This window comes from Scophthalmus maximus, chromosome 22 (assembly GCF_022379125.1).
Source record: "Scophthalmus maximus strain ysfricsl-2021 chromosome 22, ASM2237912v1, whole genome shotgun sequence".
Classification (NCBI taxonomy): Eukaryota; Metazoa; Chordata; class Actinopteri; order Pleuronectiformes; family Scophthalmidae; genus Scophthalmus; species Scophthalmus maximus.
The window spans coordinates 6,960,659-6,987,412 of NC_061536.1; the positions used below are offsets into that span (position 1 = coordinate 6,960,659).

The following is a 26,754-nucleotide window of genomic DNA, read 5'->3' on the forward strand; positions in this document are numbered from 1 at the left end:
AGCTTTCTATATCAATGATTTCCAGATTGTGAGTGTGTGTGTGTGTGTGTGTGTGTCCTGCATGTACAGTACAGTATGTGTGTGAGCGAGGAAGGAAGAGGATCAAAAGCGGCACTAGAGTATTACTATGCATGCGTGGGCAACATATGCAGCATGTCTTTTGAATGTCGGAAAAATGCAAGCGCAAGAACGTGGCGTGTGCGCGCGCATGTGTTCACTTTTGAAGATGTGATTCCGTGTGCCCCCCCTCCCAGCATATTCTCCTCATCCCAGTGTTGGGATCATCTTAGTGGACCGATCAAAGCGGAGCTCCCTACGACTCCCGTTTCTCCAGGCGCCGCTCGCTAATTCGGCTCGGCCGAGGAATGCTCCGGAATTCCCCCAGGTAGCGGCTTGTGCTCTGATGTTCTGCATTAGCGCGCTGGCTGTCAGTCTCACCGGCACGCTTTACCTCCTCACGCACATGTACAGTATGTTCACAGGTAAATACTGTACACCCGGTACACGTGCGGAAGGGCGATGGAACTTTCTCAATACTTATGGCTTGTTCGCAATACTTTGTATCTAATAGTTAAAGCCTTTTGTACCAACAACAAACACGACCACGATATTTTGACATCAAGCTGACATTCTAGTAGTTTCCACACGTCATGGCGTTTGCCAGCTGTTTATTATTATTTCATAAGCGGTATAATGAGGAGATGCTCTGTTGAAGTCCCCGAGCTGTGAGAGCAGGTAGTCGGAGAGGGAGCAGGTTCTTTTAACCTAAACCGCAGGTCCCTGACGATATCTCATTGCTGTGTTCATGCCAACCAATATATGTGCAGGTTGTCTTTATCTGGATTTATCTCTGACCTCTCCAGTCTACCTCATCTAAATTGTGTACAGAGTGTCATTGTCTGTCTTAGCTGCAACGCAATCTACGCTATCTGGGTTGCCCGGCATTGTGTATGCATTGCAGGCTGTATGAATGGCAGTGGAGACGTGCCTGTATTCATCAGCAGGAAAAAGCATGATCATCAGGTACACAGGAGCACATTTGGGGCAGCTTTTAAGAGTGCTGAACTTTGACCTGTGCTGATTGTGCTGAGGGTGAGTGAGTGGGTGAGTTGCGTAACCAGCAGGCGTTTCTCTGTGAGTCTCATTGTGTACGTGGGTCTCCTGCTGTCCCGCTGCTTTTCTCAGTTTCAGTTTAGTGAGCCTGACCCGCGAGAGAGTTCACAAACCGAGGACAGTCCACTGAGTGATTCATTTAGAAAGTAACAATGCCTTGTTTATGATTGTACACAGACCAGACGAAACGGATAAAAGACTTAAAACTAATGCAAATAAATATTAGGAGTAATTTCAGTTTATGATATTCAACTCTATTTTATTAATGGGTAATTGAACTGACAGTCAGCACTTTATGTCACACCTTTACACACTTTATTATGAAACACCCTCCTTTATGGGTTCTGTAAACAGGTTTATAATCAAATCTTTACTAATGTTATGAATTTTTTTTTCACTTGGTGCTGTACAAAGTACAAAGGATATGTACAGGTTGATTTAGGCTCGTACATCACTGCCATAGCTCCCTGATCTTTTGGGTCATAATTACACCTCTTGCACATACGAAGAGCGGCAGGTGACTCAGCAGACTGGGTTGGGTTCAGCTAGTCTTTTGTTTGGCCAGTTAGTTGCTAGTCTGGTTTAATGCAGCCAGTGAATCTAGAGCCTGCGAAGCCATCCAGGACCTTTTTGCAATTCTGCACTTTCCTCAGTCCTTGGAAACCCACGCGTACAGTATGATGCATTTAATACCAGAATAACTTTTTTTGGAGCAGTGCATCTTTTTGCAGAATAGCCAAGTAAAAACTCAGTTTCCGTACAATTCCCTTCTGAGGCCAGTTGCCTCGGTGCATTTGGTCCAATCCTTTTATTATAGGCTTCATTAATTTTGTTTTTGTTTCCATCTACATACAATGATACAAATAGAGATCAAAGGCAGCACGTGGAAGGACATGCTTACCGAGCCACACAAGCCCGCCCACAAGGGAGCATGGAGTGCAAGAAATTTAATGAATTTAATTATGTACATGGAAGAAGCTAATGTGATGTGAAATGTGACATTGATGTATAGGTAAAACTGCGATGTGACAGTGATGAAAAGCATCACATTGCGTGCCGTGAATACCTAGTGAGTTGAGTTTCTTGTGGCCGTCTGTCTGGTTACAGTGTGAAAGTCAATGGTAACAGAAGCACTAGCCAAACAAGTTGGGTCAGAGTGAAATCCTACATCACTCACACACACACACACACACACACACACACGCATGCACGCTCACATGCACGCTCACATGCACGCTCACATGCATTCCCCACCCATGGCTCTCTGTTCTGCGTCGACAGCTGTGCCTGCTGTGTCTCTGAGTGTGTGTATATGGGTGTGTGTACATGCTTGTCCAACTCTGTGTGTGACAGAGGGACAGCAGGCAGGGGACCAATAGAAAAGCTGACTGAAAGGGGGAGGGCCCGGTTTCATAGGTGATCGCGCACACACACACACACACACAGACACACACACACAGGATTAGGTTAGGGTAAGGGTTGGGTTTAGGTATTAAGTTGTGATTATTAAGGTTAAGGTTTGGGTAAGGGGAGGGGTAAGGTTATGTATTATGCCAGTGAGTGTCCACACTAAGATAGAAGTACAAGTTAAAGGAGCGTGTGTGTGTGTGTGTGTGTGTGTGTGTGTGTGTGTGTGTGTGTGTGTGCGTGTGCGTGTGTGTGTGCGTGTGTGTGTGCGTGTGCGCACCTTTCACAATATTTTCACCACGTTTTTCCATGAAATAGACGGTGAGGTGAATCCAGGTGAAAGCTCAGGTAAATAGAGGGCGGGGGCGTATACAACTGAAATCTACTCTGGAAAGGAGATGATGATTTCATTTAAGGTCCTCGGGCGCCGTTATGCACTTAATGTGACACTTGTATTACCTTGTTTGGGCACACGGGGTGTACTGTCGTGATCTGTATTTTCATTATCCCCGTCGCAAACCTTTCATGTCTTATTTCAGGTTGTGGTTACAGAAGGACAATAGTTTTGTGGTGCAGGTTGTTCAGCTTCAGGTTTGTTTAGTATGATGATTAAGATGTTAATCTAGTCCACTGGTCCAGACGGCAACTCCGGTGGTTTTTAAGCCAATAGAACCATGAAACTTGTGTCTATTTAGCAAGTGCAGAAAGCAGGCACTGACTGTCCGTCACATTTGTAATTCTGTCGACTTATTCTTTTTCTTTATGGGTTAGGGTTAGGGTTATATATATATATTCATATGTTGTTCATTGGAATATAAAAAAAAATAATTAATAAATCTTGCGTTAAAAAATATTTATTTTTCCAAGTTATACAGCTGATATCCAGCCTTGAATAGAGATAGCATTGTAGATTATAACTGTACTGTATGGTTATTATATTTTCAAATACACATGACTGTCACAAGTCGGGGGAGTGTGAAGCAGCTGATGACTGACCTAGTGTTGATCAACCAGCCTGTGACAGACGGCGTCACACTTTCCCAAAGACTCAAACAATTAGTGTGTAACTGCTGACAAAAAGATTGTTATTATCAATGTTTTCATCTTGTTATTCTTATATTAGAAAGCGTTTCTGTCTTGGGTTTGTGAGTACAGTATGTAGTACATGTGTGTAGGCCTACGAGGTGTTTTACAAGTTCTACATGCCGGCATCCTTGTGTGTGTGTCTGCGTGTGTACTGAGCAGTTTGTGTCAACTTAGTAAAAACAAGAAGAAGTAGTGTGCTTTAGTGGCAGTTTCTGTCCCCGGGGCCTGGCGGTCACATGATCAACTGAGCTGATTTCATGTTTCCAAGGAGATGCATTTCAGGGTTCGACCTAATGCTCCGCTCTGCCCCGTGACCTTGCGACATGTCTTTGTCACTATAGTAATAGCCTCCAGGGTTACTGTAAGTGAGAAGTATACTGTATTTCTCTCTGCGACACGGCCTTAAAGACAGATTCACACCTTGGTGGCACATGGTACAATAGTCTCTGCTGCAAAAAAAATTTGCATTATCTCATATTTTAAGTCTAGACACGTGTTCAGTGTGTGTTTTGAGGTCTGTGCATAGTAAGTCTTTCAGAGGTGAACAGCCTCAAGTGTTTAATTTGTCCAGTTTAACCTGGAGGCGTTTCCAATGGCTTGTGTAACACAAGGAAACAACTCCGTGGCGAGTGAAATCGAGTTCTCAGCGTTTCCTGATGTCTTCACTGCAGAAAATCAAACGGGAAGAAAATTGCCAATAGTAACGTCTGTCACAGATTAACTCAAGGGAGAGTCTGAAAATAATAAATCAGTCATCAGACTTTTGGCCTCAAGGAAAGTGCGGTGCCTCCAAATTTCCAAACTAGCAAAAATATGTGTTGGTAAGCAGCCAAATGCTGATACATTGTCAGATGGCTATGGGATGGCTATTTTACCAGTCATGAAAATGCAAAGGACTTCAGGGCATCACCTCATCATTGAGCATATATGCTTCACTTTTCTTCTTGCTAATGTCTCAGTTTGGAAAACAACAGCGTGTGTTGTGTTCCTATAAGTATTGCAATGAATATACGAAAAAATAACCTGAAAATACATATTTATACAATGCCCAAATGCCCAAAATGCCCCGACCACTCTCACAGGCATCAACCCCTCTTCCCTCGACCCCACCAAACATATTTTTGACGATTTGTCTACTTAACTACTCCATCAGGCTAAGGACCAAACGACGACAAAACCAACAAACACTATTTCTGTTTCCTCAGAACTACTAGTTTTGTTACCAGCTTTCCATTTCATCACAACATCTCAGTTTCCTGGAGGCATTCGGTTCCTGTGAAACGTCGTTATTTTCGCCAGAAAGTGAGCAAAGTTCCTGAGAAAAGACCCAAATGCTTTCAAATAACTGTTTTTGTTTGGGAAAAAAAGAAGGAAAAGAAAGGAGGAGGACACATGCCTCAAACCAGTGTCTCTTGCGGGTAAACAAAGTGTGGTTGCCATGCCGATGGGGCGTCGATGTATAAATAGTGTGGGTGTTTGTTCTGAATACTCTCTTCAGAGAGAGCGACGCAGGGAGACAGTGATATTTAGTGTAGGAAATCACAAGCAGAGTCTCAAGTGAGGATCTAATGAAGGAATAAGTAACGCGTGTTATGGAAAAATAAAGAAACGGGACTCTGTCCATCTTGCATGAGAGACTCCATCCATCCATCGTCTACCGCTTTCTACCGGGGGGGGCGGACTCAAACCCTAAGTCAACGAGTTGCCTCTATGAATTTGCCTGCCCATGTATCGTGGGAGACACTTGTCCCCACTGAAGACGACTATAGTGTTTTTTTGAAGTTTGTGTTCATGTTTTTTCCCCCCGCAGGGAATGGTGACAGCACCTGCAGACGGACAGACTAGGACAGACGCCGGTTACATCCGGGACACTTCCCTCCCCTTGGCGGAGAGATCCAGACATCACACCAGGAAGTGCCGCCCCAGTCGGGCGACCGCTCTCCACTGAGCAGCAGGCTCCACCTACTCCGCCCAAGTGGCTCCGCCTCCTCTGCTCAGGTAGGACGGAACTTTGTTTGTCTGACATCTCATTTGACATCTCATTTTCATCTTTATTCGTCTGTTATTTATTGCAATTTCGAGCTTTCAGTCAACTAATTATGCTCATTACCCTTTATTCATTCATGATGGTGTCAGATTTTAGTTTTCCAAAGAGTCCATGTAATGCTGACGATGTCCGATGTCCGACATCTCATTCATTTGTAAAAGACCAGTGTGACATCAAAACCAACACTTCAAGGCAAAAAACCACGAGGAAGTGTCTTCCTTTTGATTCTTTGGTCAGATGAACTGAACATGGCAGCTGGGACTCAACTGACCCTTCTTTTGACATTTTTGCCTTTTACTTTGACCATAGACAGTACATTTTTAAGAGCAAGTGAATGGTGAGAGATTAGGGATGAGGTGAAGTCCGGCTGGCATCGAACTGGTGTCTCAAATCTCTGACCCACCCGGATGTTTGATTCTTTGAATTGAGGGATTCTTTTTAAAAAGCTGACGAGGAGAATGTGTCAAGTATTTTACAAAAAAAAAAGGTGAGAGTCAGAAAAAATTCACCCAAGGTGGGAAGCTTTGCCCCTGGCTTGGTGCGGCTTCGTTTTCTATGTGCGTTTTTCTTGTGAGTTCCTGTGGCCCAGAGTATGACCTTCCCTCGGCTTGTCCGCTCTCCTTCATCCTTCTCCTCTGGTCTCCCTCCATTTGAATTAACTTTTGATTTTTCGCTTTGGCCCTCTCCTCTGTGACGTCCCTCAACTCAGCTTTGCAGATTTATCTGTACCCCAGTCTCTGACTGAGCTGGCTCTTCCTCCTTTTCGTATCGTCACCCTCCCCTGTATCTATTGAAACCCCTCCGTCTGTCCTTTATCTCCGTCTCACCAGCTGTGTGTGTCGAAGCGCCATTCTCTCCCATGTGGGAGAGTAGAGTGAATAGAAGCACTCACTGAGAACAGTGAGAAAGCCAGTCTTTCCTCTTCTCTTAAACAGACTGTTAAATTATTAAATCACAGTTTACATTGTCTAAAAAAATGACAAAACCCCCCAAATTGTTTTAGCCTCATCCCAGTGCAGCATACCTGCTTCCTACTAAATAGTTTTATCGTTTTGTTTATTTCCCGTCAGCATTATACAGTTTTATACTTGACTCACCAGCAGCATCATTAGAGTTTCCTGTGTGTACTTCAGTTTGCTCTGGGACTTGCCTCATAACTATACAAATATGTTTTGAAGTAGAGCCTAATTAGTTTATTAGATTAACTCTGTACCAATTCAGAGATAGGGGGGTAAAATAAGGAGAGCATCCGAGGCAAAGTATTAAGAGAAGGTGTAGATGAAACCAATGCGAGACAAGCGTATAATTACGTAAAACGGCTTCTACAAAGTGGCCTTATTTGATGAGTTTAATTCCACCTCTCTCAGCTCTCGTTTCCTTCCCCGTCTCCTCCTTTCTCCGCACATCAGACTCCACGGATAGAGATGAAAACATCTCAATCCTGGCTCCTTTTCTGCGTCCGCTCTCTTTTGTGGGTTCACCGTTGACAGTTGCCTATTCTCTTGAGCAGAAAGCCTCAGATATTAGCAGATGGAGGGCCGACGAGTCGAGGAGCTCAACCGGCGACGCTGAGCGGGCGAGTCGCGGCGATCAACACATGTCAGAGAATGTCTGTTAATGGTAGGACCATGCACAGACTGTCAGTCAGCCACACAGGAGCTGGATCCATTTTTATCCCGCTGCCTATTAGAGACGTTCAGTCAGAATTCAAGATTTGCCTTATTTTGACTTTGACACTAGACACTTATATAAAGTGTCACTTTTATGAGTCCTTGTTAAATCTACTGAAGCTGTTTGTCAAAATCACTTACAGAAAAAAAATACATGGCATCGTTATCACGATAGCCATTTCATATTCATTTTCTTTGTGCTTAGTACAGGACAACATAAAAAAAGAAAGAAAAAGGAAAGATACCATTCCCAAAGGACTTTCTGCTAATATTGAGTCGTCTTGCTGCGTCTATGTACTTTTTGAAACTTGAAATGTGTCAAGATAAAATTACACTCGACTGTTGAGAGCCACAACAGTCACGTATTATTACAAACATTTTTATTTTACACAAAATAGTAATGTTTTACTGTAGGAGTCTGCTAACTCTTAATAATTCCCAAGGAAGTAAGTATTTAACTTGGTACTTATTCTAGGGAAAATGATTAATGTTCAGTTGTTACACTTCCCTTTATTTAATAGGATTGGATCAATATGACAGCTAAACATGCAAATATTTGAAATCCGTCTACAGGCTGGCATTAAAATTAAATATTTATTCACAAACATGTCATCAAGTTTTTCTTTTAAATTATCGGTTGTCTGTAGCTTGGAATTGAGATAATCCATGTGGCCTCTTTGCTTTGAATATGCTTGCATTTCACATACCAGGAGAAATAGTGAACTTATTTGTGTCTTGCAAGGGAAATCTGACAGCCTTATTTGTATTCGATCAATTTTCAGAGATGGATTTTTTCCTTTTTCTTTTTTGCAACTGACATTGTTTCCACCCACTCGCTCGTGTTTAGACCCAATGCAGCCTGCAGCGACGGCTCACACTTAACTAAAGGTTGGCAAATTACCAATTAACCCAGCATTGCGCTGCATAATAAAGCTTCTCAGGAATCTTTAGATGTCCAGCATTACCGCGGGTTTATCGGCCCTATCGAGCGACTTCTCCTTGTGAAGTAAACTGAACTTGTCCCTGTTGTTTCACATAGTATTTTTTTTATTATATGTAGTTGTATATACACTATATATTTATGTATACAGCTAGTCCAAAGTAAATTATTGATTCATAGTTAAATAGTTAAATGTAATTTAAAACAAAAAAAATCTTTCAAAGTTTACACAACAAGTTCCTTGCAGTAAAATGTAAAGGCCGCTCTCTTTCTCTCTCTCTCTCTCTCCCCCCCTGTCTCCCTCCCTCCCTCTCTCCCTCCCTCTCTCTCTCTCTCTCTCTCTCCCCCTGTCTCCCTCCCTCTCTCTCTCTCTCTCTCTCTCTCTCTCCCCCTGTCTCCCTCCCTCTCTCTCTCTCTCTCTCTCTCTCTCTCCCCCTGTCTCCCTCCCTCTCTCTCTGTCTCTCTCTCCGTATATGAGCATGGATTTCCCCTTCTCTGCTTTCTTGTAAAAGCCGCACTCCGACTTTATTTGATCTGGGCTTGGGTTGAATTGGTTTTGAGGAGCAAGGGAAACACACATATACACCTGAGACTGCCAACGGCAACATCAGCTGCCCCAGACCGAGAGGAGAGGAGAGGAGGGAAAGTGGGATACATGAGGACATAGGGGAGGTGGTGAGAGAATAATTGAGATGAGGTGAAGAGACGGATACATAGAGAAGAGGAAAAGAGGAAACTTGCATCTGAAAATGAAAATACTCTCTTTCAATTTTCTACTGGCCACAGACGAGGTGAAGGACGTAATTAAATACATCACTGATTCATCCATTTCTCTCGCTCGCTCGCTCTCTTTTTTCCCTCTCTCTTCTTTCTGGCTTTTTTCCCCGCCCCCTCACAAGTCTCACACGCTCTTCCACACACACTGGGGCCGACTGTGAACACCAAACAATTACATAATTACCCTGCCCGGTGTCGTTGGGTTCATCCAGGCTGCTGGTTGTTTGTGAATTAGTAAGAGGAGGAGGGAGCAGTGAATGAAAGGAGAGATATTCTCAGAGTGCCCGTCATGCATGAGCTGGGTTGTCCTAACAAAAGAGGAGAAAAGAACACAATGAATGTTTGAATGTTTCGACCAAGGCCATTCTGTTGGGAGAAAATTAAAAAATCTAACAAAACACTTATCACGTCTGCTATGTGAAGACATTTAAAAAATTTGTACGAATGTCAGAGAAATAGGGTATAGGAATAAGAGGTACTAGGTCGAGGTCATGGACATGAAAACATCTGACAATTTTGCTGATAAAAGTGAATTTCTTGTCGAAAGAAAAAGCAGAAAGGCGGATAGTTATGCTGCATTAAATACTTAATGAGGTTACAAAATTAACATTATACATGTTGTCGTGTGCATAAGTTTTTTTTCTGAGGTTTGTAACTATGGATTCAGCAAAATCAGATTTTACTCAACACTCATTTTAACTGGATTTATTTTAAAGCATCTAACTTTAAATGGAGGAATCTTCCTCTGTCCGTCTCTATTTCGATTTTTCTCCACACCTGCTCATCCAATCGACTTCAAACTGGCTGGCTGCGTTGTCGGGGATCCGGGGAAGTGCAGTGTGAAGCTTCACGGATGAGCGGCTGTTGAGAAAATCGACATGCAGAGATTCCTCTCCATTTATTTTAAACCGTAACCTGCACTTGCTGTTGCCACGGCACTGAACCAGAGCACCGAAGGGGTTGAGACACAACCCTCTGCTGACCGATGAAACTGACGACTGCACTGGTTTTAACAAATGGACGTGGTTGACCTTTCATCGCTCTCGATATCAAGTGACCCAACATGTGGTTACCGACCCAAACGTTGAGAAACTGCATTATGAACCTTTCTGCCAGGTTGTAATGCTCCGAACGATACGTCCTCTGTTTTTCCAATTCAACGAAGCAGTCGTGTTGTACAGTTGATACAATCATAAAAAAAGAGTAGAAAAAGTAGAATAACCCTTTTTCAGTAAACTCCACCAGCAGCTCCATATCTTCTATACAGCCGCCGTGTGTTGACAAAGGAGGGATGTTGAAGTGAAGCTTCATAATCATACAGGAGGTCCAGTGGCTTCCCCCATAGGAGCTAATCAGCGTGTATATCTCTGCTCAGCTTCACCACTGTGTTCCATTACCCTGATAAACATCACTGTGTGTACTTTCTGTGCTCTGCATGTGTGTGTCTGTGTGTATAACTGTCGCTATGTCTGTTGTGTTGATACAGCATATGTGTGTACTGTACAGTACGTGGGTGACTGCGCGATAGAGAGACAATTTGTGTTTGTGCCCCACAACATACTGAAGAATGTGCGTACTGTATGTACGTGAAATGTGAAATGTCATGTGGAGCTGTTGGGTATCGACTGGAATTCAGCCGAGAGCGTGTGGCTGTTACTAATGAGCCGTACGTGTGTGTGTGTGTGTGTGTGTGTGTGCGTGTGCGTGTGTGCGTGTGTTTGTGTGTGTGTCTGTCAGCGTGAGTGTGTGTGCAAGGGGATGGGGTTGTGATGTGTAGTGTAGTGTGAGCATTTACTCTTAAGTGTGTGTGTGTGTGTGTGTGTGTGTGTACTGTATAATTCCATTTTGTGTGGGCTCCATTATTCACACAAGCGTGCCTGTCTGCTGTCTGCATGATTAATCCACCGTCCCTCCTAACTCCGACCCACTTTTGATGCTCTTTTCTTTGTTTGCTCTTGATTACCTCCTGCTTTATAGCATTAAGCAGTGAGTAATGATGACTGACATCATCCCTGGCTGGGCCGGCGCGGACTAATTGGCCAGAGCAATCTGATTGCATTAGATGTTATTCCTTCAGGGTATTCCCCGTCCTCCCGCCCCCCACAAGATATCTCACAATGTGAGCGGCATATTGCCTTTTGTGTGGTATTTGTTTTGATTTTATTGTGTTCTGCATTCACCAGTTGGTTGTAAGCCGGTGGCGAAGTTAGCACGTTTGATTTATGGATTGTTTGTTTCTACCTGAACAGTGAATAATGCTCAAATTCACAGTTGCTGCTGTTGAGCCTTGTCTGATCTTGTTAATAGCTCGTCATCAAAAATGCAGGATGTCTCAGGGAAATTACAGATTACACGCTGCAGGGACACTAATATAGCGCTGAGGAGTCTTCGGCTGTTGCGTGGATACTCCCTGTGCTCGTGCAAAGAAAAATCAATAAAAGCTGAAAAATCAAGTTGCGCTTTAGATTTCCTTATAGTCACAAGGAGCTTTTTTTCCCCTCCTCTCTTCTCTCTTCCCTTCTTCGCCTCTCTTCTCTCGTTCACAGAAGCCGCTGTAAGAGCCACCTTTTCAAGTTAGGTAAAATGATTATAGTAATGGACCCCCCCCCCCCCCGCCAACACTCCTAACTCTCTCCTGCTCTCCTTTTACAGTGACTACTCTGTACATTCTGTTCTGTACATTAGCGCGGCCCCGGGGATGCCCTGGCTCTCCGTGGCTTAATGCAATCACACCTCCAGTGTAAGTGCACTATGAGAGAGAGACAATTGGGAACAGAGATGGAAAAAGCAGGGTGGATTCAGAAGGGGCCTTGTGGGTGGCCACTGGCAGGAGTGATCACAACCAGAGGGTGATAATTATCTGCACAAAGGACAGCGATGTCATGCAAAGTAGAGAATGTGCAGGTTTTCCTGTCAGTCAAGTTAACAATATAGTTCCTTTAGCAAAAAATCGGATCTGTACGATCACAGAACGGCAAATTTTCCTTTTGACTAGTTTGTGCATGGTGACACTCTTGAAGGCTGATATGCATGTGTGTGTGTGTGTGTGTGTGTGTGTGTGTGCGTGTGCGTGTGCGTGTGCGTGTGTGTGTGTGTGTGTGTGTGTGTGTGTGTGTGTGTGTGTGTGTGTGTGTGTGTGTGTGTGTGTGTGTGCGTGTGTGTGTGTGTGTGTGTGTGTCTTTTTTGTTTGTTGTGGAAATTTTGTTTGTATCTCTGTGTATCTAGAAACTTTGACGCGACTAATTCATTTATATGTAATATATCATATGATGTATATATGCTTTGTAACGGTCCCTCTCCTCAGGAATCGGCTCCTCTCCTCAGATATTTTTATGCATCGTGTGCCGGGATGTTGGGAAACAGAAGTTCACGATGATAAACACTTTTTCCCGAGGGGGAGTCGAGCTCAGCACAGCAACATCAGCTTTTAGTGAGATGAATGGGGATGACCTTTGTGGTACCTGGGAAGGCCTTATGCCGAGACCTATGGAGAGTTTATTTCCTTTAACAACTATGGCCGTATGATAAAGTGCCATCTCTTCCACCACCCACTCTCTCTCCCACGTACCATTTTCTCTCCATATCTCACTGTCTTTCTGCCTTGTTGTCTCTGTTATCTTGTCCCCCCCCCCCCCCCCCCCCCCTCCACCTCTTTGTCAGAATTCCCTATACATTTCTCTCCCTTTCATCTCGCCGTGTCCTTATTTCTCTGTAAGTTTCCCTCCGCTCTCGGCCGCATTGGCTTTCTCTAACTCACCGTCGTCGACTTTGCCACACTCTCCTCCCCATGTCTCCCCCCGCTCTCTTTAATAGTTAACAGCACTGGGAAATAAGCGGCCGCGAGATTTTTAATGTGAGGTATGTCAGTGTCCATTTTTTTCAAGTGGCAGACTCAGAGGAGTGTTTCTAAGTGGCAAGTGGGTTTTGTTGAGTTTATACAATAGTCATGATCTAACATTGGCACGATACCTGAGCGGTAAGCTTCAGTCACTGCCTCCCAACCTTCTGTGATAATTGTCTTGACAACAGTCAAGTCCGCTTCCGCAGGAGGCAAAGAGACAAATGCATTCCATTTTAAGGCAATTCTTTTTTTGCCATCGCTGGTGTAGATGTACACTCAAACATATCATCATGACTTCTTTAGCAAACATGTATTGGTGTCTGTGGTTCTGAGAATTGTACACATATATTATTCAGTGGACATTTTGCCGTGCGACAGCATCAGCAGGATTTACTTTAGTTCTTTTCAAGTTTTGCTGAGGGATTTTCACTGGCTGTCAAACAGAAAAAAGAAAGGCGGCTGTCTTGTACCCTATAGTTCTGCTTATATACCGAGCCTTCCTGCCATCGCGTAATTGTCTGAGCAGTCTATAAGGCAGTGCTGATGGATGGCCACTTACCAGTATCCCCATGTACTCTCCACTTATGCTCCTCTATCCTTTTATGTGTGGAGAGGTGTGGGCTACAATAACCCATTGAGCTGAACTACTTTTCCTTCACTTGGCGGGACCAGAGCGAACTTGGGGGCTAATGTAGCGCCCTGCGGTTCGCTGAATGCTGAATCAATGGCAGACGGGCCTCCGTTGAGCCATTTTTGATGGAATAATGTGTGAGTGATAGCCTTGAGTTATTATGCAATGCTGCAATCGTAGGTATTTTTAAAACATCACAGTATATGGTTTTGTACATGGCTACAGTAATGCCACTACTGGATGTTCATTGAAAGTGCAGCTCGTCCCTCAAAATCGTTTAAAAAAACTCAAAAAGAAATTAAATACACAATTTCTCTGACAGTCCGACCAAACTATCACTTATTTAAATGTGATTATTTATCAATAATTGATTGATTGATTGATTGATTAATTTGTTACCTAACTGTCCAGAAGATATTAAGTATGCCATCATTACTTGTCAACTTTAAGTTGAACAAACTTAATTCATTTCTGTGTTCATAACTGAAGTAAGTTGGTAAGCAATTTAATTTTTACAGCGTTGAAACAAGTAAATATTTTAGATTTGTGCTTGAAAAGTGAGTCTTGCAGTAACTACCTGCGTTTCCATCTGTAATAATGATTCTACAATTGTATTTTATTGCCAGAAAGAATAATTCGGCCTCTGTAGAGCAATTACACTCGAGAAAATAAATCTTCTCAGTTCTTAACATATTTTCATCATTTCCTCTCCTACTGTAAATAAAATCTCTTTGCTGGACTGAAATCCCAGGACCTTTGTTAATGAATGCTTTTGCACAACACTGTCCCCTCTCAGCAATAATTCAGTGCTGCGGTGCTACACTCAGCTGGGACTTCATACAGTGTTGTGATCGCCTCAGATGGGGAACGTGCTGCACACATCACGGAGCAGCACAGTGCCGTGAGCCTGCCACTGCACATAACTGTGGGCTGTGTTGAACGGCGCGTGTGAGGTTTCATGAACATTAAGAGCAAAGGGAGAAACGAACCGCCGTGATGTCACATTCATAACTGTGTGGAACAGAAAAAAAGGACATCTTACTGTGAAGATTAATTTTTTATTTTTACTTCATTGATTTCTAAAAATCCCTTAACAGGTTTGGTCTGTACTGTGTTCTCTTTTGAGAAGATTTTAATGTCATCCCTAGAATCATTTATGCATTACTATAAGTGGTGATGACTTCAGACTTGAACCAATAATTACACTAGTTAGTTATTTACGTGCTGCAGAAGGGACGAACGCCACCGCCCTGACTGTGCTCAGATACCACTAAGGGTTTTCTCACCATGACTCAAGAATAACCGCAGGCGTGTGTGTGTGTGTGTGTGTGTGTGTGTCATATTTATGTGCAAACTCAAAGTGTGTGCTTGTGTGTAGTTGTGTGTGTGCGGAGGTGTGTGTGAATGTGTTTGACAGCAAGGGTTACATAACAGAGATGCTTGCTGTTGGAGGTCACATTGAATGACAGGCATGCGCACACACACACACACACACACACACACACACACACACACACACACACACGTAGACACCCTCCTCTATGTTCTTGAGCAGTTTGATCTTAAACCTGATCAGGTTTTTTGGGGATCAGACCCACACAACAGTAAGATGTTCCTGCTTGTTATCTCCAGTGGATTGTCATTTTGAGTAATGGCATTCAGACGACAGCATCTTGTTTCCGTCCCACTTTGGTGCCTTTCACAAAATCACCGGATGACACGGCACAATTCCTGGAAAGTGTTTTAGCACCGGACAGTACATGCAAATAATCATCACATCAGACAACGATGCAAGAATAAACATGCAGACATGGTCCTCCGCTGAACATAGAAATGGATATGCTCAGTCCACCTGCACGCACGCACACACACACACACACACACACACACACACACACACACACACACACACACACACACACACACACACACACACAGGGATCCTTCTGTTTCTGCTTGTTTCCGTGTTCAGCTCTGTGGACGTCAGCTGCTACACATAAATGCAAAAATGTTTTTTATATTTGTCGTAATGTTGTGGCTGTTTGTTTGTCTGTGTGTTGTCGAGTCCCCACTATCAAAGAGAGTGGCCATCTTGGGCCATGGAATGGAGAAAAAGGTGTTATTACGTAAAGGCGTGGTGCAGTCAGTTTCTCGGCCCTTGCCCCTCCCTCCTCACACTGCAGCAGGCGTACTATAATGAATCGACATTACTCCTTTAATAGAAATCCATATCTGCTTGTCCCTCCTCCCCAGCCGCATGCACCCACACACACCTCTTGACAATGTTGCTTCTTTCACGCATAAACAGACGCACAAACAAAGAGTTTGAGTGAGCCTGACACAGTGAATCATGTGTCGTATGTAGAGGACACTTGGGTCCAGTCTGGGCACTGATTCTGTTCTAAATGAAGCAGGAGTTTGTGAATTATTGAAACGCCTGCCCTCTTTTCTCTGCTCCGTCGCCATCTATCTTTCTTCCCTCCTCTTTAGATCTTTTTTCCCCCTCCCTCTCTCCATTCCTCTTTCTCACACACTTATGTTTCCTCGCCCCTTCTTTTTTTTTCTCTTTATTTCTCTTTATTAAATAAGTGGGAGGAGGGCTGGGGGGAGATCGATCCTCAGTACTTCCCTGTGTGTGTGTGCAGGCATTTGTGTGATTTGAGTGATGTTGGTTAATCCAGGGTTGTCCTTGGGGACAGATTTGGCCCATATTACAGCCTGCTATTACTGTGTCGAAAAAAATCTCCTGTGCATTGAGACTCATTATTTACTGCCGTGCGTCGTCCCAGCTGCCTCAGTAGCTGTTATTTTTTGGATGGAGTGTTGCGTTTTTGCATCTTAGTCTTACGAGAACCTTCTCAATAACAAACCTCAGCCAGTATTTCTTTTAACATTCATTTTGGAGTAATGCTATTGTCCTGCATCATGCATCTTACATACTTTACATAGATTTTACTAAACAAGTAAACTATAATTGTCTCGATAACCCTATTTGACTGAAAAGTTTTGTTTTTACATCAGAAGTAAAAACACTAAGGTTATCACACGACCTTCCTCTACTAATTCTAATTTTCCTTAGCACTCAACGGCGGTAAAAGCAGTCACAGAAATCCTCTGACACAAGGTATCTTTTCAATCCATTGCCCCTGTCGTTCATCACCCAGAAATGATCACCCACAGCAGTTGTACTTTCTCTTCCGGCTGTCACACTTAAACAAGAGGATTGTTGCGAGATGCCCAGCAGGTTTGCATAGATTTGGTGTCATGTATCAATACATGCTGCCAGTTCAAATGCTTGTGTGGGGCAGATGGATGTTGTGGCTCAGTGTCGGCAGTACGACAGGTCTCTATCCTGTTTTTTATGACAGGAGTTGATGGATGGTGGATTAATAACCCCCGTGGCTCCACAGGGAATGGTGCGGTATGTTGAGCATGTCAAATAGCAGCAATTGTGGCTTTTTATGCTGATGTTTTCACTTTGAAGAAAAAAGAAATAGAAAGACATGACAACCAGTGACAATATTTCACATTAAATGTTCCTTGGGCTCTGGTGTTCACATGGAATATATACTGTAGAGATTGACTTGGTGAGGCCTCTGAGAAATACTCAAACTGACAAATTAGATGAAAACAATGCAGCCTCACTATCATGTTAAACTCTCTCTGCTCCGTCCTCTGTCCTCTTTGCTCTTCAATATAGATATGAGCTGTCATTGGTCCAGTTATTTATGAGGCCCCCCCTCTCGTATTTTTCCATTGGCCTAAACTCTGCAGTTGAATTCTTCTGTAGTCAAATCCAGAGCTGCCTGATTTTTTGGTCGTATGCTCGTCTAAAACAGAATGTGCCTTTCAATGTACATGAACAATATGAATGGCATGTCTTCAGTCTGCTTGTGTGCACGTACTGATACTTCACAGACTTTTTTCTCCATATGTTTATTGCTTTCTTCTCTTTTTCATTCACTATCTGCCCTTTTTTTTTCCCGAATCGCAGCCGAAGAATGTTTCCCATAACCTTTGTGTGTGTGTTTGTTTCTGCAAAAATTCTTCAATAAGCGTTCGGAAGGCATGTACTGAAAGCCTCGCACACACCCACATACACACACGCACACACACACTTAAGCATACATTTTGTACAGCACAGGCCTCATTACACGGCCCCCAGGGCTTTGTGTAGGAAATATTTCCTGTCTGGGGTTAGGGAGAGAGAGGAAGTTGGGATGAAATATGACATAACAACGGCGGCCGTCTTCCTGTGTGCTCTGTGGGGCCTGGGTGTTACCCAGAGTTTAGTTTTCCATGGTCATTAATGGACCATTCGTCATCCCAGGGCCTGTTTTCACACATTTCGCCATGTCATCTTTCACTACGGACTGTCAGTTGCAAATTGCAGATCGATTCGTGGGTCCTCCAGAACGCTTTAGATTGTTTTCATCAGTGAACTGTGTCAGTGTGAGCATTGATGCTAATTGCAGCGGAGAGGCCAAGTTGTCTTCAGATAGTACACTAGATGTCATTTCATTATAGTATGCAGTGGCTCTACTACTGTATGACTGCAACTCCAACGCTCGGTATCATCAGAGTAGTTATTTTATTATCTGCTACGACGTGTTCTGGTCAAAACGAAGGAATCGGTAATTGTTGGTAATTTTGATGAGCTGCATTGAAGACAACATTATGCAGAGATGTGTTGTGATGTCTTCCACATTTCACTTCATGCACAGATATCATAGAAAAGCACCTTTTCTCCTCAAATTTAAGTAATTTTTCAATTGGTAGGTAAACTGTTGTATCGGTGATGAGAAATGAAATAACACACAGCACGCGTGACAATGTAAGAATTTGATACCTGTGTTTGTGGCCATTAGTTCTCCGTGAGTGTAATTCAGAAGCAGCCTATTCTTTGTCCTTTTGTGCAGTGCATCTCTGATAAAGACCCTCGTGTGCTTCAGCAGGCAAGGGCATGAAAATTGCAGCGAGGTCCTTCATTTTCTCTTTTTAGACCATCTAACCTCAGGGTTATTTTTATTTCCACATATTTCACACTTTTTCCTGCCTGTCAACACCACGAGTGGTTCCTGCCTGACAAGCAGCAGGAATAAGAATTTGCATCTCTCAACACCTGCAGTTGAAAGAACATTAAAGTATGTGTTTTTATTTTACTTTCTTATGGCTTTCAAGTGATTTCAATAGTTTTCCGTTGTCAAAGATGTACAGGAGGTGTCCGTGGCCTTAACCACACTGGTTCTCTTTCATGGTTCAGGTGTGAAATACTTTGGACTGAAAACTTGAAGTAAAATGTTTTTGATGATAACTGAATTTACACTACATAGAAAAAAACAAACACATGTCAACCGTACTGTATACACATTTAAACTACTGGTTTTGCAATCGAGGGAAATGATTCATCAGTAATGAGTTATTTGATGGTTGCAGGTAAGAAAGCGGGGATTCTCTGTTAAAGCAGGCAGGATGTGAGCGCCAGTGGCTTCCTACTGACGTGTGAAGCTGTCTGCTAACAACACCGGCAATGTAACACCTCATCAACCGTGTGGATCTTACACGTTCACCTTGAAACTGAAGAAATATCCAGATCCTTGCACACACATTCGCGTGCACCCTCAAAGCAGGCAAAGACATGTGCACTGTGCTTATGTGACAGTAGAAGTGTTCCAGTGCTGCTGTATAAGTGATCGTGCTGTACGTATTTGCCATCATTCAGGATTAATTCATTCTAATACGGCATGATAGTTACCTTTATTATTATTATCACAATAACTCAGTACATCATTTTGACATTTTTCCAGCCAGATATGTTTATGTCCATTTCTGTAGACTTGATTGGTAACAGATCAGTAGCAGCAGGGAAGGCAAATAATGAAGCCTGCAAATTAAAATGCATCTCACACTTGCAACACAGTGTTGTGGCGATGCTTTGCTATCACAGTTTGTTTGATTCTGATATATGCGGCGGGGGCGGGGGCGGGGGGGGGGGGTAACACCACCAGTTACCTTAAAATAGACTGGAAAGCCTTGTTTTTCCTCTCCATAGCAACACTTCACTGTTGAGCACTGACCTGGATGTCCATGGAGTGGACTCTCTCAGCACCTTATACGCCCTGTGCATGTGTAAGTTTGTGCACGTGTGTGTGTGTGTGAGAGAGAGAGAGTGTGTTCACTGAACGTCTTCCTCCGCGTGGGTTTTTGTTTATTGGTGGATGCAGACGTCGTTTGCGCGGCCGATCACATTCTCTGTGGAGAACCTCAGACAGCGAGACTTAGGCTCCTGCCAAGCCCGATAATGGAAGTCTTCCCTATCTGTCGTCAGCCGTCAAACGCCCAGAGGACAGCACCACGTAGCTATGATGGAGAATCACAGTGTACACCTATATCGATGCATGTACTGTAGCAGAAATACACGTGTGGCGTTAATGAGGACGGGCAAAATGGTGAGAAACGCACAACAAACACACACACACACACACACACACACACACACAGTGTGTGCGGCATTGCGGCTCAATTGGCTGCCCATAATTCGTCATGTGTTCACGAACCCAGGAACCTAACTGCTGTAGATGACGCTGTATCTATTTGTAGCCGCAGGGTAGACACACACACACACACACACACACAAATCGCATGCACAGACACACACACACACACACACACAAATCGCATGCACAGACACACACTCGCAGTGTGTAGTGTCAGGCACAGCAGGGGTGGCATCTCTCCAGATGGTGGGAGCCGCCCACACACTGCCAGTTGTTATACAATATGTATTGTGTAACAGCGGAGAGCAACAGCCCCCCTCCCTCTGTGTGGAGAAGCAACGCACGCACGCACGCACACCAGTCATTAGTAGTGTCTAGTCATTCAAATACAGATACAAAAAAGATACATGAAAGATAGATAGACTTTGTCATTCCACACACACCAGACAGAAGTGCACATCAGAACAACATTTTGTTGCAGCTGGCTCTCCAATGTTCTTAGAAAAAAATATACATATACGTGATGTATAGACAGGATGGTTTGTTTCCATATGTTGTACAAACATATACAGGAACACGACGGACCCTATTCTGTCAGTCGCTCGGCTAACCGGCCTGCCAGTCACCGACACATGAGACTTTCCCCGTATTCAGTCCGCAGGCTCGTAGTCCCCCCTGCTCCTCAGTCAGCCAGCCGGATTGGTCAGCAAGACAGCTGCTCCGTGAAACCAGGCGGCCAGCCAGTCGGACAGAGATTCAGTGTGTCCGCTCGCCGGCCCCGCACAGCTGTGCAGTGGGTCGGCCAGCGGTTCAGTCAGCCAGGCTTCCAGCCAGTCAAACAGCGGTGCAGCCAGTCGGGTCAGACACACATTCACTCAGCGTTGACGTGGGACATGATAGTTTTTCAGTGTGTCAGAGAGGCTCGCGTGACATTTTCGGATGACGACTGACAGCCAAGGAGCACGCAGCGTGAACAGAGATTCTTCAGAGCGTAGTCACCCTTGAATAAGTCACCAACCAGGTTGGCAAGTTGACTGGTTGTCTGGTTTTGTGCTGCCGTGAAGTTTTGTCAGTTCAATCTGACAGCAGGACACGACGCTGCAGAAGAAACGCGGGGGCGAGCGTGTGTTTCCGTTGCTGCCGCGCCGTGTCTCTGTCCGTCTTTGACTCTCGCACGCCGGCCCCTCTGATGTGCCTCACTTTGTTTACGCTCTGTCTACGTCTCCTGTGTCCTTCAGTCACTGTGTGTTTCTTCCACCCTGCCTTGTTCTGTTCCCCCCCGCCCCCCGCGGTCTTTCTTTCTTTCTTTCGGCCTTTCCGCACATCCTCACCTCTCCCGCTCCGTGTTTAGTCAGTGTTTAGTCTTAACCTAGATACCGTCGGCCAACTGTCTGTATCCAGTCAGCTGTAGGTGAGGAATGTAACCTTTTTCAGCCAATTTCCTCGTGTGGACACTGAGCAGATGTGGAGCAGACATTCCTTTCCTCGATCGGAATGCAGCGGATCTGTTTCCGCGCTGACCCTGCTGCAGGTTGTAGTTTTTCTACCGATGATTAAACACAGTCCCTTTATTGCAACTGTGCCACCCTCTTCCCCTCGATCTCCCGCACTCCGTCTCTCCCTCTTTGTCTCTCTTTTCCCTCCCACCTTCCCTCTATCCCACCCTCCTCCCTCGTGTGTCCTCCTGGCTGCCACCTCTCTCTCTCTCTCTCTCTACCAGCAATAACAGTCATATTGAAAAGGTATTATAAAAGCGCCAGTGTGCCCCTGCAATCATATGACTCCATTACGGTGTGTTCACTCTGGCACATACACACAATCACACACACCGCCTCAGATAACACATGTTTTTCTTTGTCTCTTTGTGTGTGCGTGTGTGCATGCGTGTGCGTGTGCGTGCTCCTCTCTCTTTGTGTGTATGTGTGCGTGAGTGAAACCAGAACACTTTATGATGATGTAATGAGAAACTCAGCAGAACAAAGTGTGGAATCCCCTACACACACACACACACTCGTAACTCTCTCACATTTACTTTATCTCTGGGTGTGTTTCTCTACAACACTATAAGTCTGATTGACAGCAGTGTCACCTTTTTGTCACACTTTTTATGCTCCCTTGTGTGTGTGTGTGTGTGTGTGTGTGTGTGTGTGTGTGTGTGTGTGTGTGTGTGTGTGTGTGTGTGTGTGTGTGTGTGTGTGTGTGTGTGTGTGTGTGTGTGTGTGTGTGTGTGTGTGTGTGTGTGTGTGTGTGTGTGGGGGGGGGGTGTGACTGGGAGTAGCTCACCAACCGAGCGACAGACTGTGTATAAAAGTTGGGGTGGATGGAAGGTGTGTTCTGCAGATACACGGAGGTGAAGGACGATGTGGGTGCATGGGAGAGACAGATGGAGGAAGGGAGGAACGGGGGAAAGAAGGACAAGCACGTTACGGAAAGGGAGTGAGTGGGAGGAGAGGGAGAGGGACGTGAAGGGAGAGATTTATGTTTATAGGGAGAGAGAAAGGGAAAAAAAACGGACTGGCGCTCAATGGGGGAGATAAAAGAGGAGAAGATAAAACAATGACTCTCTCTCTCTGTCCGACATACACCATCAAAATACAGCACCATCTTGCCTCACCTTTGATTTTATTTAGTATGCGGCACGGGGCATTGGGAGTATATGGAGGAAGAGCAGAGGACAAATTGTCAGAGGGATGAGTGTCATGTAGGTTGTAAGAAAAGAAGAAATGGACAAAGACAGAGAGAGAGAAAGAGGAGTAAATTCCACAAACACACACCCAAACCCCCACCCACACACCCACACCCACACACACACACACACACACACACACAGTTATGTTCACACTCACAAATGCCCACAAACTAAAAGCTCATGGCAGGAAGCCACAACGACCTTCCTTCAGCCAGCGCCCAGTCATAGTAATGATGTCATCGTTACTCTTACACACACACAGACCCCCCCCCCCCCCCCATCTATCCCGTACACACAACGGAACTAATGCATTACTCATATTAGCACTTGAGTCTTTCACAGCACTCGCACTTGCAACACAACTATGCGATGCCCTGTGAAAAAATAAGGGGATTAAAATCATGACAGCATCTTGACTGAAAGGCTTCTACAAGGTCGTCTTTAATAATTCAAGTCACGCTCAGTGAACGTGCGGTTAAATGGGGAACAGTTGGGATGTATACATGCGTACTAAATTATGTACGATATATACACACAGGAGTGAGTGATCACATTTTTTTAAAAACTACGTTGATCTTGAAGACGTCCATGTTTTATAGTGAATCATAGAGAATGTGACCTTTGACCACATTAAGACACATCTGAAGTGAAGCAAAAGACATTTTTGAGTGAAACAACATTCGCATCTACTCGCGTCGTTTGCATTGACTTACTGTATGTAATCTCATCCCCTCATGTCATCCTGTGTGGCAAAACTGTTATTTAATTTCAGATATAGCACATATGCAAACGAGTGTGTGAGAATGCATATGTGTGCGTGTACACAACAGACCAAATGACAATTTCTGTTTCTTCCTTTCTTTGCACATTCTCTTACTCATCAACACACAAGCACCAACTGCAGCTTGTATAAAATTCACTGCAGAATATGTTTCATACTGCGTAGTTGGGCTGCTGCTTCTTTACATCACTGCATCTGTGCAGTAACTTGGAGCGTGTGCGGCACCGTCACCATCAACATACTAGTTTTCGTCAAACACAACGCCCTGTCAGTTAAATCAATTGAGCGTGGAATTGAGCTGTGTATAAAACATCCTTCGAGTGCTTGTTTGACAAGTGTGTTCAGTGTGCAAAAGGCCACACATGAGTAAATTGAGTCGGAGGGCAACAGTGTTGCTGTTCCTGCAGGGGTGGGGTGGGGTGTGGAGGGGCGGGCTGGGTAAAGGAGAGAGGAAAGTGGGAAGGTCAAATGAGGAAGAGCGAGACGCATATATAGAGCCTACAGCCACAGCGAGAGACAAAGTGGCCGCGTTCGAATGACAACAATGAAAAGGCAGCAAAGGGAGACGAGAGAGAATTAAGAAGTTCGAGGAGAGAAAGACGGAGACAAAGAGGAAAAAGCAGACGGTTGAAACTACTGTAGAGAAACAGATTGAACAAAGGCTGCGACGAATAATGAGTCAGACTTTATCGGCCGTGCAGATTGGTGATAAAGCAGCGTACAGCTGCCGAGTGGGACTCATCTCGTAAGCTGGGAGAAGAAATAGCGGCGTACGGATTTGTTTGTGAATTCTCTCTGTTCGTCTTTATCCTCTTGTTTGTGAGTAACGAGTAAGTTACGACATGAAATGGATGTTTTATATTCGTAAACCTGCATGAAATATTGTTCGGCCAGTTGGGTGCAGCATGACGAGCTGTGAGCACGACATTGACTTATTGTCATCTTCTGAAGAATGTGTTATTGTTTGTGATAATTCTCCGTGGGTTTGTCGATACTTGTTATGACACCTTTTACATTAAACATTGGAACTTGATGTTTTAATGATGTGACGGAGCAGAGTTTTTCTGCTTTATTTAATGCACATACGAATGCTGCAAAGTTTCTGTGAACTGATTCTGTAAACATGGATGATTCTTGCAGTCCCATCACGTATCTTCAGCATAGTTTCTCCCTCTTCCCTCTTCTTTCCTTTTGTGCCATCATGGGTTTTTTGTGACTCAGCCTCTTTCTCTGAGTTTCCAGCGTATCATTACTTTGTTTCAGAGGAGGCTTGCGCAGAGCTTGTCTCTCAGCTGTGTGTGTGTGTGTGTGTGTGTGTGTGTGTGTGTGTGTGTGTGTGTGTGTGTGTGTGTGTGTGTGTGTGTGTGTGTGTGTGTGTGTGTGTGTGTGTGTGTGTGTGTGTGTGTGTGTGTGTGTGTGTGTGTGTGTGTGTGTCACACCAGTGCAGTGTCTCAGGAGCACTATGTTAGTCTTTGAAGATCTGAGAATGAGAGAGAGAGAGAGAGAGACTCATTGTTCATTTTTCTTTAACATACCCAGCCTCAACTCTGTTTCTCATTTCTTCTTCTGTCTCTTTCTTTTATTTATTCTTTCTGCTCTCACCCCATCCTCATCTGCCAATGCATTTTTTTTTTCCTTTTCTGTCTCTCTCTTTTTTCTTTTTCTTTTTTTCAACTCTGTCTTGGATTCAAAGAGACTGTTTTTATATACTGCAGTGGTGCAGTTTGTTTGAGTCTGGGCTGAACTACTTTTGATATTCCCGCTTCGTTGTGCGAGAAAACGAGTCCCGTTACCGTGTCATGCACATTACTAAATGCTCATTGATAAAAAGTGACCCGCCGCACAAGCGGCAACCCTCGATTTACCTTTCGCTCAGACAGATCTGAAGCCAAGTTAAGACTACACGGCTTTCAAAGTCGTCGGATCGCTGTGCAGCTCAAACTACAATAAAGTGTATGCCTTGTTATCGCGAATCTTGCAGTAGTTGTGATGTGTTCCTACCTCACAGCTGACTGGTGACAGAGGGTCGCACACTACATGATCGTTCACCAGGAGAAACTCCCGGCTAGTATGTCTGGTCTCAAAAAAAACAACGACCAAAAGAACCCCCCATAATAAAAAGCAGCTGATTTGCAGATTCTTTTACACATTTACAAATCTGATTATGCACAAATTGATTGAGATACAGTTACACGACTCTCCACACACACACACACACACACACACACACACACACACACACACACACACACACACACACACAGTGTTGTCGGAGACCCTCAAAGCGCGTCTTCGAAGACATTGCATGGAAACCCTGGCGAGTATCGATTGGGCTTCAATCTAGGGCTTTTTGTCTGTGAGTTGCAACATTTGTCGGTGAGTGGGAATTTAGGCAAAAAAGATTGTGTGGTGTGAACGAGGCATTCAAAGGAGAAGAAGGAGAGTAACTTTCCTGTGCCTTTCCCTTATGAGATGGTCAGTGTTACCACAAGGCTGCACTTCTGCCCCATTTATAACTTGGGCCATAATATGCAATACATTTCATATACTATTACCTTCTGAGTGGAAATGAAACCTGGGCAACAAGATCTTTTATTCATTGAGCTATAAAGTGAGGCACACCACCTCGGAAGAATCAATCATTTTCTCAGTGGTGGTAAATGATTTTAATCTTATTTCAGACAAATGAAACAAATTCTCGAATCATTGCTAAAGCACCCTTCCTGTTTTCTCTGTTCTTCTACGGTGCCATTGTGTGGCAAATCATCTTGGTCGCATTAAGTCTGGGCTCGAAACGCGTTATTCTTCTTCACCTGGATTTGGGTGTCACACTCCTCAGAAATGTCCCCAGACAGCATCTGTAGACGAGAACTACTAAAGGGAACCACTTGTGCTGCAAATTGAAAAGAAAGAGGGTCACAAAATTCTGCCGCTTCTTCTGAAGTGAGCGAGACTCCTAATGATGAAAAAAAAAGAAGCTTTCATATGGACACCACATAACCCAGGGTATGACCTGCTGACTCTCAAGCACCAGCTAAACATATCTCTGCCATCCACAGCCCCAAACCTAAAAAAAAAATCTGCCCAGACGAGCAACGTTTTAATCCCCCTGCTTAAATTCTCTACATCTGATGTGATTATAGAATTTGGTTTATATCAAAAAACAAACTAAAAACATACTGTAAATCCGTGAATTAAGTCGTATAGAGCAGGTCTGTGTCCTGCTTGGTGGAAAAAAACAGACCCGGATGTCTGCAGATTACATCCTCGCCGGC

General features: G+C 44.2%; 1 protein-coding gene across 4 annotated transcripts in view; it reads left to right on the top strand.

The window, feature by feature from the left end:
• Positions 1-26,754, top strand: part of atxn1a (ataxin 1a) — a 92,018-nt gene that overhangs the window by 31,265 nt on the left and 33,999 nt on the right. For 3 of the 4 annotated variants that reach the window (XM_035620016.2, XM_047330002.1, XM_035620014.2), the window contains one exon: positions 5,417-5,604. The gene's annotated coding sequence lies outside the window, so the exon portion shown is untranslated. Of the gene's footprint in view, positions 1-2,849; positions 2,869-5,416; positions 5,605-26,754 lie in introns of those variants that run through there. The other variant, XM_035620017.2, reaches the window with a different exon arrangement.